The sequence below is a fragment of the Hemiscyllium ocellatum genome, chromosome 5 (genome assembly GCF_020745735.1).
Source record: "Hemiscyllium ocellatum isolate sHemOce1 chromosome 5, sHemOce1.pat.X.cur, whole genome shotgun sequence".
Taxonomy (NCBI): Eukaryota; Metazoa; Chordata; class Chondrichthyes; order Orectolobiformes; family Hemiscylliidae; genus Hemiscyllium; species Hemiscyllium ocellatum.
This window is the reverse complement of record NC_083405.1, coordinates 38,265,122-38,277,145: the sequence shown is the minus strand read 5'-3', so window position 1 is coordinate 38,277,145 and position 12,024 is coordinate 38,265,122. Positions and strand designations below refer to the sequence as shown.

At 39.3% G+C, this 12,024-nt stretch overlaps 1 protein-coding gene across 6 annotated transcripts in view; it reads right to left on the bottom strand.

Annotated features, from left to right (window-relative positions):
• cdk6 (cyclin dependent kinase 6) overlaps positions 1-12,024 on the bottom strand; it is a 239,985-nt gene that overhangs the window by 163,191 nt on the left and 64,770 nt on the right. The window lies entirely within an intron of this gene.

Sequence of the window (12,024 nt, the reverse complement as noted above, 5' to 3'; positions counted from 1 at the left end):
AGAAAACATCTATGGATGACTACAGAGTTCCAAGGACATGGCCTTCACCAAACATGAGACATCTGTAGAACCTCTTCAACTGCTTGCAATGGCCTGAACGGTACAGATCCACCACTATTATCTTCAAATCACAGAAACAATTGCAGAAACTGAATTTTTGGAATTCCTCAGATTCTGGATCTGGTCTCCATCCACTTTGGCCTCCAGAGATTGGAATCATTACCTGATCTTTGTTGCTGGTTTCAACTATTTTCCTCTGAGGTTTTGGTTTCCAATCTCAGTTTCCGTCTGCGTTTACTTTGAAACTTAAAGGTAAAGTTTCCTTCCTCAGTTTCTCTTTTCAATTAGGAGCGGTCTTAAAAACCATAAAATCTTTTTGTTTCGAAGTTATCATAGTATCAAATCCAGGTGGAATGTTTAATTCAAATGACAGGTTAATCAAGTAAGGCAGGTTGAAATAGGGCACAAATCAGTTTTGAAAGCATTGCTATCATAAATATTCAAATTATTTGATAAGCTTAATGTTTTGTCAGGCTTATTTAAGTTTCTATGTGTATTCATTCATTATGCTATAATTTTTTTTGCTACATACATGCACTTTGGAGAAGAAAGAAATTTGATTCAAAATTCTTTGATGTAATTGATCAATACTGCTGGTTTGTGTATGGTAACTTTGAAAGAATCAATGAGTTCAAATATTTAATTTGCAACTGGCCACTTTTTTTTTTAAGCATTTGACTTTCTCACATAATAAAAACTAACTTTTATCCAGTGGCTATGTGACTATTTGAGGAGATGACTCCGAGATGCATTGCCAGAACATACAAAATTCTATCCTCCCACCAAGTCTGCTTCCTCAATTCTTGTGTTATAATATTAGATTGTAAAACTTTAACTGGAAATAGTAATTTTCAAAGGTTTGACTTTATGACTTTCTAGTGGGACTAAACTACCTCTACGTGAGTTTATCCAGTTTTTCCTCTAAGTTAAGTTCACCTGAAAAACATGCTTTCTCTTGATTCTCCATGTACATTGCCACCAGCGTTCAGCTGGCATTATTCAGAATCTCAAAGGCTTACAGCACAGGAGTCAAGTTTTTCTCATCATTGCTTCTTTTGCCAATTACCTTAAATCTGTGCTTTCTTGTTCTTGATTACTCCATGAACGGGAATAGTTTCTCTCTATCTACTCTACTAGCAACCTCATGATTTGAAATAACTTTATCGTTTCCCCAGGTTCTTTTCATGTAAAGCAAGCCCAACTTCTGCAATCTACATACATCCCTTTCGTGTGAAATATACCGGGTCTCTCTTTAATGCCTTCACATCTTTGCATAAGTATAGCACCTAGAATTGGACAAAATAATTCCAGCTAAGGCCTAGGTAAGTGTTTTCCACAAATTAACATAACCTTCTTGCTTGTTATCCATGGCCCTAGGATACTATCTACTGTACGGTGTTCCCTCAACTGTCCTGCCACCTTCAATGACTAATGGACATATATTGGCAGATTCCTCTGCTCCTGCACCCTCTACATAGGTCAAAGAGTAATGTGCTCCTGCTATCAGAATTTAGTGAACTAAGTATGAAATTATTAAACAGGACACTAAAACAGCAATCTGTGCCTTGTAGCAAGTTAGTACAGACATTGCAGGGTAATGTATGCAAGTGCATTTCTGGATATATGGTGTATGAAAAAGGGCTTGAGATTCTTGCACCATTCAGACCATGCTTGGGGAAGTGGGGCCAATAAGGGTTAGGCAGGTTGCACCCATGGATTAATTTACATTCTTTCTCATTGGACTGGTAACATCCTGCCATCAAATGTTTTCTGATCATACTCTTGGAACTCTTGACCCTCTCTGCCCTTTACACTACTACTAACGAGATCTATATTCGTATGCTTAAAGTCACTCAGTATGGATTTTTTAGGGAGGGTCTGAACTAAATTTAAAGGGTCTAGGAACCATGAGGTAATATTAGAGGTGCACAGAATATCAAGAGTCAGAGAGCACTAGAGTAAGGCAAACAATAAAGTTTGAATAAGGATTACTCTGCTTTTACGGGCCTAAACTGAGTGTGGAAATTAAGATTGGCCAGTTACAGGTGCATATAGCCCCTTGAAATTATGGTGTTTTCTGTATTACAGGGATCTGATTCAAAGGAGGACTGGACTGTGTATTCAATATTGTTCATTATGGAGTCTTCAGGAGAGACAAGACAGAGAAGAGGGGTAACACTGATTAAGGAGTACATTGCAAAGAGATGGCAGGGAGGAGAAACAGGATGAGTGTCAGACATAAATCCTCTATTTAGGAAACAAATTCAGCATAGAATTTGAACTCATTGCAGAGTTCAAAAAGACCCAGTTTTGTTGGAGTTTGGGCCTTACCATGCAGTGTCAGTGATAAATTTTTAGAATAGAGCTCAATGCTCTTGAAGTATGGGTAAGGTGTGTAGAACTGCAAAGTCATTTAAACAGACTGCCCTTTAATTACTGGAAAGCAAAGAGTCTGTTGTAGATTGACACTTGACAAAAATCTGTTCCAGTAATTCCATTAGATGTTTGTTTGCATAACTCCAGATACTATCACTAATGTTTGATTGCTTTCATTATCACAGTTGGGGCTTGCACATTCACAGTTTGATAATCATTTAATAACTTCATTGAATTGTGTAACTGTCCTTGCTGCAAGGTTATAAATTTTGTTTTAAAATAATGGATTAAGAGTTTGACGAGATTTAAATGTATTGAATAAGCTTTCATAGGTAGAGGTTTTTTTTTACAAAAAAAGAAGAAGCCTGTAAAAGATACTTCGAGTTTTATTTCATTTAATCTCAGCATGGCTCCTGAGATTTGCTATGGTGGATATTGGGTGATGGGCATGTAGACAACAATGGCAAAGGAATTGGGCAGGAGGCATATGTTGGCACTAGATTTGTATGTGGAAATTGTTGGTGGTGGTTGGGTTATCATAGCATCAAAGACATGGCTGGTGTGTACAGGAGCATGAGTGAGGACGAGACGGCCTAATGTTTGATGAAAACAACTGGAATGAAGTCCTTGTGAACCACGGCAGGCCTTTTCATTCTTCCATGCTGACCTTTGACAGCCTCTGGTATTGTCCAAACTGCATCCGGGAATGATGGGCGCAAATGTATCTCATACTCATCTCCAGCTGAGGAAAGTAAAAGATCGGGACACCTGTTCAAGTGGCAGCTGTGGCATTCTGGAAAATTTGCCAGTGTGCAAGACATTACTCAAGAGTGATAAAATTATCATTTGTTTTAAATGGCAACCCTTTATTTTTATAAAATTACCTCTAGCTTCAATTTGCCCAGAAGCGGAAACAGCTTTTCTACATTCACCCTGTTGGGATCACTCAGGAACTTGTATATTTTAATCAAGCTGCCTCTTACTTTTCTAAACACCAACAAATAGAAGCCTGTTCAACATTTCCTTGTAAGACAACCCACCCATTCCAGGTATTAGCACAGTAAGTAAAAACAGCAAGTGCTGGAGAAATCTGTAGGTCTGGCACCATTTGTGGAGAGAGAAACAGTGTTAATGTTGAGTCCAAAGGCTGTTTTTTGGAATAGGATTGCCACTGGTCAGCCCACGTTTAATGCCCATCCCTAGTTAGTCTTGATGATGGAGAGCTATCTTCTTGAACAACTGCATCTTCATTTCATTTAGGCACCACCTCAATGCTGTTACTGAGCAAGTTTCATGATTCTAATCTAGTGCCACTGAAGGAACAGAGATAAGTTTCCAAATCAGGATGGTGTGGGGCTTGAACAGGAATTTGTAGTTGATGCTCCCATGAATTTGATGCCTTTGCACCTTCAGCTGGTAGCGATCATGGTAGTGAAGGTGCTATCTAATAAGTCTTAGTGCATTTCTGCAGAGAAATTTACGGAAATCATCTACTGTTATTTCAGAGGTGGTGGCAGGACAGAACATTTGCGGATGTGGTGCTAATCAAATGGGCTGCTTTTCCTAGATGGTGTCAAGCTTCTTTAGGGTTGGTGGATTGCACCCTTCCAGGCAAATGGGGAATATTCTATCACACAGCTGACCTGTGCCTTGTAGATGACAGACTGACTTTGGAGAGTCAGAAATGGAGTCACTTGCTCGAGAAGTCTTCGCCTCTGACCTGCTTTGCTAGCCACAGTCTTTATATGGTTAGTCTAATTGAATTTCTTGTCAATGGTAGCCTCCAAGAAATTGACAGTAGGGAGATTCAGTGATAGTAATACCATTGAATATCAAAGGGTAATAGTTAGATTATTTCTGCTGGAATATAAATCATTACGTGCCATTTATGTGGCACAAAGGGTAGTGGCCACTTGTCAGCACAAGGCCTGGGTCTTGCTGTATTTAGACAGACTGCTTCAGTATCCGAGGACTCATGTTGAACATTATACAATCATCAGTGAAAGCCCCAGTTCTGATCTTATGATGGAGGGAAGGCCACTGATGAAGCAGCTGATGATGATTAGCTGTGGCTTGAGGAACTCTTGCAGAGATGTTCCAGTTCAGTTCAGGAAAGATTGTGAAGGCAAACCTCTTGATTAAAAAAGAAACTATGAACATTAAAAGGTATAAAGATTAAGCAGATCAGCTTTGGATCTTTATTCAGATACATTTCTTCAGGGGATCAGAGCAGCAAGATTAGGTGAAGAGCTGATTAGAGGAAGAGTCATCTGAGATGTAAGAAACCTACAAAGGAACCACATAGTTGGTCTCAAATTCAATAAGGTCACTACTTAAATATTGAAAAAATAAAACGTTTCAAAAGGAAAAATATTCTACATAAATAAAACAAGATTGATCTTTGGCAGTAAGTTTATCAGGTCTTTATAGAGTCCATCCAATTTTATTATTCATTCAAGATATGATCTTCACTGGTTCGGTCAGCATATACTGCTGACCTTTAATTGTTCCTGAGAAGGTGTTGGTGAAATGAACAAAAGATAAAAATAGGCTGGTGATTTATCATCACACATGATGTAAAGCTGCCAAAGACAAAATTTCATTTTCAGACACAGGTATTTATGTTTCTGAGAGAAGATCATGTTGTTCACACCCTAGAAACTGTGATAAATTTAACAATTTTGATTGAGTGCCATAGAGTAACCAATAGGCAGGGTATGATAACAGAGCTATGGTTAATAAATCACTGTTAAAAAATGAAACATCCTTCAGTAAAACCCCTTTCTTCTCAGCTGATATAATAAGACTAGAGTCTTAATGTATACAAAAGAGAGTGATATTCGTTTAAAGAGGCTTGCAGGGTCCCTGCTCACTCCACTCTGCACTGAATGGACAGATTTCTGTGCCTGCTTAAATACATGTGCAGAGCTCCACTCTCTGGCATCCAAGTGCTGGTGAAGCGTCTATCATTATTAATGGTTGATCTACTTTTGTAGAGTTGTATTAATATTAACTTCAAATGTGGGCCAACAAATCACCTGGTTTTAATTTTAGCACTTAAAATGTTGGCTCTGTACCAATCAGTTATTCTCCAGCTGATGTGAGGCTGAAGTAATGAAAGATGACCCCCTTGAGGTGGACTCTGAACATTTCCAATAAAATCAGTCTGAACTCAAGTCAGTCGACTTTAAACTCAAGTTATTTGACAGACTGTATAGTTTGACAAGAAAACAGTATTAACTCTAGACACATTTCAAAGACAGTAATCTGTGTAAGAGCGATCTATGATGTAAAAAGCAAGCATAATCTTTAGGAAGATGGTCTTGAAGTATTGTCTAGAATATCTGTATGCCACTGCTTATATTTATCACACCATCCAAATTTCTTGACTTTTTTTTTTAAAACAAATGACAGCATCACATGCTCACAAGCATTGCTTATGCTTTAGAGTTACTCACAGAACTCTCCCTCTTAAAAAAAACATTCATAAAGAAAGCCTAGCTAGACACTCAGGAAATAATTGTTCTGTCAGCAAGCACAGAAAAAAAAAATACCCAGGAGGCCAATGTTAAATAAAGTCCAACTTCAGGTCATCTGCTCTTCTGTGTTTATTACTGCTTGAAACACAAGACTTTAAACAGGAAGGGTTTATTAATATGATTATTCTTATAAGCTTAAAGCCTCAGGCACTATTGTGTTTTGATCATCTGGCAGGTTATATCAAAGATAAAAGACATGAAAAGTAAGTGACCTTCCGTGAAACACTAAAACATGGAATTAACTATCGTAATGCTCAGGCTGCTTCATGTGAACAATAGGCAGCTTCGTAACAAGGTCTCAGGTCAGGACATTGATGTTTTGGCAGTAAAAAGCTGTCCGATTTAATAATGTTGATCATCAGAAGAAAGAATATGGTAATAAATGGTCCGGGAAGATGGCTGAAAGCATGGTCAACCAGAAAATGTTTATGCGGAAGCTACTGAAGGGCGAATAAAGTGTTGCGAGGGTTTTAAAGGAGTGTTCTGCTGCACTGGGCCAAGGCAGCTGATGACTGCCACCAAGAATGGAGCAGATGAGAATGACAAAACCAGAATCAGAAGAAAAGGCTATGGTTTGGCTGCCTGGTAGGGCTGACAATTCTCTTGGGGATACAGCTGCTACACGACCAGAAATTACTTTTAGGAGAACTGAGGAGGAAGGCCTAGGGCTCAAATCCCAGTCACTTAGAAGTTAGAAGTGGTATGTCAGTGTAGGATCCGATGCAAGGAGTGGAGGTTTGGAAAAGATTGCTTACAGTGTGGAAACAGGCCCTTCGGCCCGACAAGTCCACACCAACCCTCCGAAGAGCAACCCACCCAGAGACATTCCCCTACATTTACCCCTTCACCTAACACTACGGGCAATTTAGCATGGCCAATTCACCCAACCTGCACATTTTTTGGACTGTGGGAGGAAACCCACGCAGACAATGTGCAAACTCCACACAGACACAGTCACCTGAGACAGGAATTGAACCTGGGTCTCTGGCGCTGAGGCAGTGCTAACCACAGTGCCACCAAAGTTGTAACTTAACCACAAGTATTCAGTAGACCAACAGAAGAACCTAATTTTTCAAAACAAACACAATTACTATCTAAATAACAATTATCATTCTCATGGCAAAAAGATACCAGTGAGATATCACACCAGCTGGTCCTATAACTTTTACTTACCATTACAACTAGTGTATACAAGGGGCTAGTGTTTCTGCTGATAGTTATATGTTGGTAATTCATCATTTTGTATGCCTTTGATTTATCGTTATTTCTTGGCAGTATAGAACAGTTTCTTTTAAAAGTAATCTGGTCAGTATTTTCTGTTAACTTGAGTCCACCAGACAGGTAAATTGAGAACTTTTATGATTTAATCAAATTATGCACTTTTGTGCTGACACTGCACTTGCACTGATACTCAAGGTCCACTATTAGCAAGAAGGCATACAAAACGATCAATTATCACCATATAACTATCAGCTGAAACTCCAGCCCCCTGTATACACATACAGGCAAATGTGGGTGTTAGAGTGCAAAAAAGATAAAGAACAGTTCAATATCATGACTTCACAGGCCTCCATGAAGCATTCCTTTTCTTATCAAGCCCTTCTGATCAGAGAGAGCAACAGAGAAAGAGAAAGAGAGAGACACAGAGACAGAGGAGAGAGAGAGACAGAGAGACACACACACGCGGGAAAAAAAGGAGAAAGACAGACAGAGAGCATTGTTCACCTGCCCAGGAGCCAATTAGGAAGTTCTCAAGTTGATGATTCCTGGCCTCCACAACTTGTCCTGATGGCACAAACCAATCAGCAGTCTGTCTCTGGGCGAAGTTTGCTCTACAAACGCACCCACGATGCCATGGCATCTTTGACACCTTTCCCCACTGTTTGAACAAAGCAACAGTGTGAACATGATTCTTAGTGACTTCCAGTAACTTGTCTTATAAAATGCAACAGTCCTTCCACAGTTCTTGGTTTAAAGCAGTCCTTTGAATTATGGATCAAAATGGGCAAAGTAAAAAAAATTGTTTAAAAATGTGGTCTTTATACAGGCAACATTCTTGACATTTATAAAAAATTCCCATGAATTGAGATTATTCAATGCAAGGTTAATATTAAAAATGAATATAAATGCAATTTTATACATACTTAAATAACAGCTTGATAATAAATAATGATAAAATATCAGAAGTATTTCATACTTCGTTCATGATGCACTTCATGATTTCAAGACATTGGCATGCTGTACGCAGTACTTCCAGTGCACTGTACCATAAACATTACACGTAGTCAAAGCTTACTGATAAGTTGGATGCTTTTTCAGACTGTACCAGAATAGAAACATATTTAACTTATAGGCTACATTCATCATGACATTTATTTCTGTTTTCTACACTGGAATTTTAAAACAAAATCACTCTCCATGGTCCTTTGGCGAATAGACTTACCTGTAAATCTAATTTAGAAAAATTCAGATTTGGATTTTTTAGTAACAGCTGTTCAGCAGCCTGATGCAGAAGTTTTAGGTTGATTTATTTCAGCTCTTAATTCTAAGCCCATTGGGCAAAGCATCCATAACTCAGCAGTGATTGTGAATTGTCACTCAGACTGTATAGTTGCTAACATTGGAAATATAAATCACCCCACTTTCATAAAACCTGGGTTCTGAAAGATGGCACTTTCATGGAATAGAGAAAAGAAGTATGAATATTGAAGACTAGAAGTCAGGAGAAGCAACCCTGGGAGAAATGTCAAAGCTGCTGTGGACAGAGGGGAGCTGACTGCAAGACTTACTTTGATGATAGTGAGGACTGCAGATGCTGAAGATCAGAGTCAAAAAGTGTGGTGTTGGAAGTAACTCCACGGCCCTATGGCTGAACACTAAGTCCCCCTCCCAATGCCAAGGACATGCAAGTTCTAGGCCTCCTCCACTACCAAACACTAACCACCCAATGCCTAGAGGAAGAACACCTCATTTCCACCTTGGAACCCTCCAACCACACAGGATCAATGTGGATTTCACCAGTTTACTCATTTCTCCTCCCCCCACCTTAATCAAGATCCAACTTTCCAACTCCGCACTGCCTCTTGAACTGTTCTACCTGTCCATCTTCCTTCCCACCCAAATACTTCACCCTCCTCTCCAACCTATTAGCTTCACCCCCAACTTCATCTACCTATCACATTCTCAGCTACCTCCACCCTCTTCTCCTTCTACACCCCCCCCCCCCCCCCCACCACCCCAAATGCTTGGATTTGTAGTCTCACAAAAGAATCTGAACTAGTTAATTAGTTGCTAATCAAACTTCAAAATGGTAGTCACCTCACTGCGGTAATCAATGGCTGTGACACCAGTCATGCAGCAATAATCCAGTAATGGAAATCTTCCAGTACACAGTCACAAACGGCACTGAGCAATCAGGGGACATCCCCCCCTTCTGAACACGATCGGAGGAAAGGTCATTGATAAAGCAGCTAAAGATGGTTGGGTCTAAAATAATAATCTGAGGAACTCTTGTCATGATAGTCTGGACTGATATGAAAGACCTCCAAATACCACAACCCATCTTCCTTTGTGCTAGTTATAACATCAATCAACAATGAATGTTCCCTCTATTCTCATTGGCTTCATTATAATTAGGGCTGTTTGATTTAAAAATGAAGTTAAGGGCAGTCACTCTGACATCACTGTTGGAAGTCAGCCTTTTCGTTTATGTTTGGACCAAACGGCAATGACTCAAGAGCTGAACAGCCTCAGTCAGCAGGTTATTACTGACTAAGTGCTGCTTAACACCGCTGGTGACAACCCCTTCCATCACTGATAGGACAGTAATCGCCCATGTTGGGTTTGCCCTGCTTTTTGAGGACAAGACATATCTGGGCAAGTTTTCACACTTCCAGGTAATGGCCAGTTTGTAGCTGTACGGAAAGAGGCAGTGCTAGTGGACAGCTAATTCTGGAGCTCATTTCTTCTGTACCAATGCAAGAATTTTGTCAGAATCCATGGCCTTTGCAGCATCCAGAGCCTTCAGCTATATCTTGATATCATGTGGAATGAACTGAACTGACAAAAATGACATTTACAATGCTGAGGACTTCAGGAGGAGGCAGAGATTATCACTCAGCATTTCTGACTGAAGATGGATACAAAATAATACTCAATTTTAATTCTATAAATTCACTTAATGGAGTTAAGAGATGCTGTCGCCTGATTGGTCTTTTATTTTAAAGTTAAATTCATTTCTTTTTGCCATTTGAAATCATTAACGTAACTCTTTAACTCATTAATGAGCGAAATATTGTTTTTGTTTGGTTTCTAGGAAACAAAACTGTTTCTCATCTGGGTAACTTTATCAGGTTATATTACTCCAAGGCGATAGAATTGTAGAAAAGAAAAAGAAAAGTTGATTATTTAGCCAGAGCCACATTTATTTTTTTCCCCAGCCTTAACAGTTAAACAATGGAAAATTTCATATCCTAAACTGCTGCTAGCAGGCCAAATGCATTTAAACTTCAGCTTTAGCCTTACAAGGCCCCAGCAACAGCCCCTTTTTTGCCTGCAGCAGTTTGTGGATAACAGCTAATTGCATCCACTTGTTTAACTGAAGGGCAAATGTCTGGAGGGGGGTGGGGGTACCCAAGTGTTGAAACCATACATCTTAACGGTCATTTCCTCTGGTGTAACTTGGAATGACAGCATATGACATGCAGAAATTAACAGGGACGCTGTGCTGCCAATTCTTTTTAAGTGGCTTTGACACTGGTTGCAACAGGACTGTTGTTTGGATGCCCTGCCAAGACCCCACATTGAAAGTTCTGAGAGGCCCATTACTTCATTCTGCAAATGGTTTGGAAGTGACTGGAAAGTTGAAATAAGGTTACAAATATTTATCCAGATGAACTGAGTGAAAGCAAAAGGTAGTGCATTATACAAGCAAGGACTGTGCTTACATTTAGAGGAGTGTAATAAAATCAACAATAAAAACTACCACATGGTAAAATGAAGGAGCATTTGCTGTTTTGAAAGTGCTCTATTGTTGTTTAAACTCTGCTCTCAGCAACTATATGGTTTTCTTTGGCCAGGCACAAATCAACAGCAGATGTCTACCCATTATATGTCATTTTGTTATTGCACCTTATGCTTCATTAAAGCATTATTAACTTGACTAATAGAAATCTGTCTGGTCAGACAAAAGCTCGTTGTCACATACCTCCCAGGCAAGAAAAACAGCAGTTGATGGTTTAACAGATGAGTTCACCTGTTAGCATCTACAAACATTCTACTTAACGTAGGTTATTTCCAGCTTTCATTTGTTTCAAATTACAATTAAAAATTGGTTGGCAAGGTGGCTTCTCTAGGCATGGAGCAGGTGTGGCTATAATATGGTGCTGATGCTTGGTGTGTCAACTCAGGTAAACACCTCAATGTCTGACATTTTGTCTTACCGTCTGATTTTTAGCAGTCGCAAACAACTGCTCACATGGAAATGGCTGAGATTCTAGTACTTAGCGTAGAGCAGTGTATGAAGGAATACTTTCCACAGACACTCCACTTCTAGAATGATGTTAAAAGTCACTAAATCTACTCCTGTTAGCATGTGACTCATCGTTAATAAACAAATGCATGAAATTGCAGGAGGAGCCCTTTACCCCTTGAGCTTGCCTTGCTATTCAATAAAGATCTTGGCTGATCTGTTTGTTTTGAATTCCACATTCCATTTCCTTTAACCCTCTATTCCCCTGCCTAAAAAGAATCTATCCATCTGGGTCTGAAAAATATTCAATGATACCACCTCCATCGTCTTTGGAGACAGAGTTCCAGAGTTCACACAAACCTCAAAGAAAAGAAAAATTTCTCATCTACGTCATGAAAGTCACATCTCTAATTCTTATTTATAAGAATGAGATGCAGTCTCATCGATGCCCTGTACAACTGAAACAAAGCATTCTTATTTATATTTTCAATAACTCTTGAAATAAAGGATCACATCCCTAAAACCAACTTGATTATGCAACATATCTGCATGAGAACTCGCGGTGACTACTGTACCAAA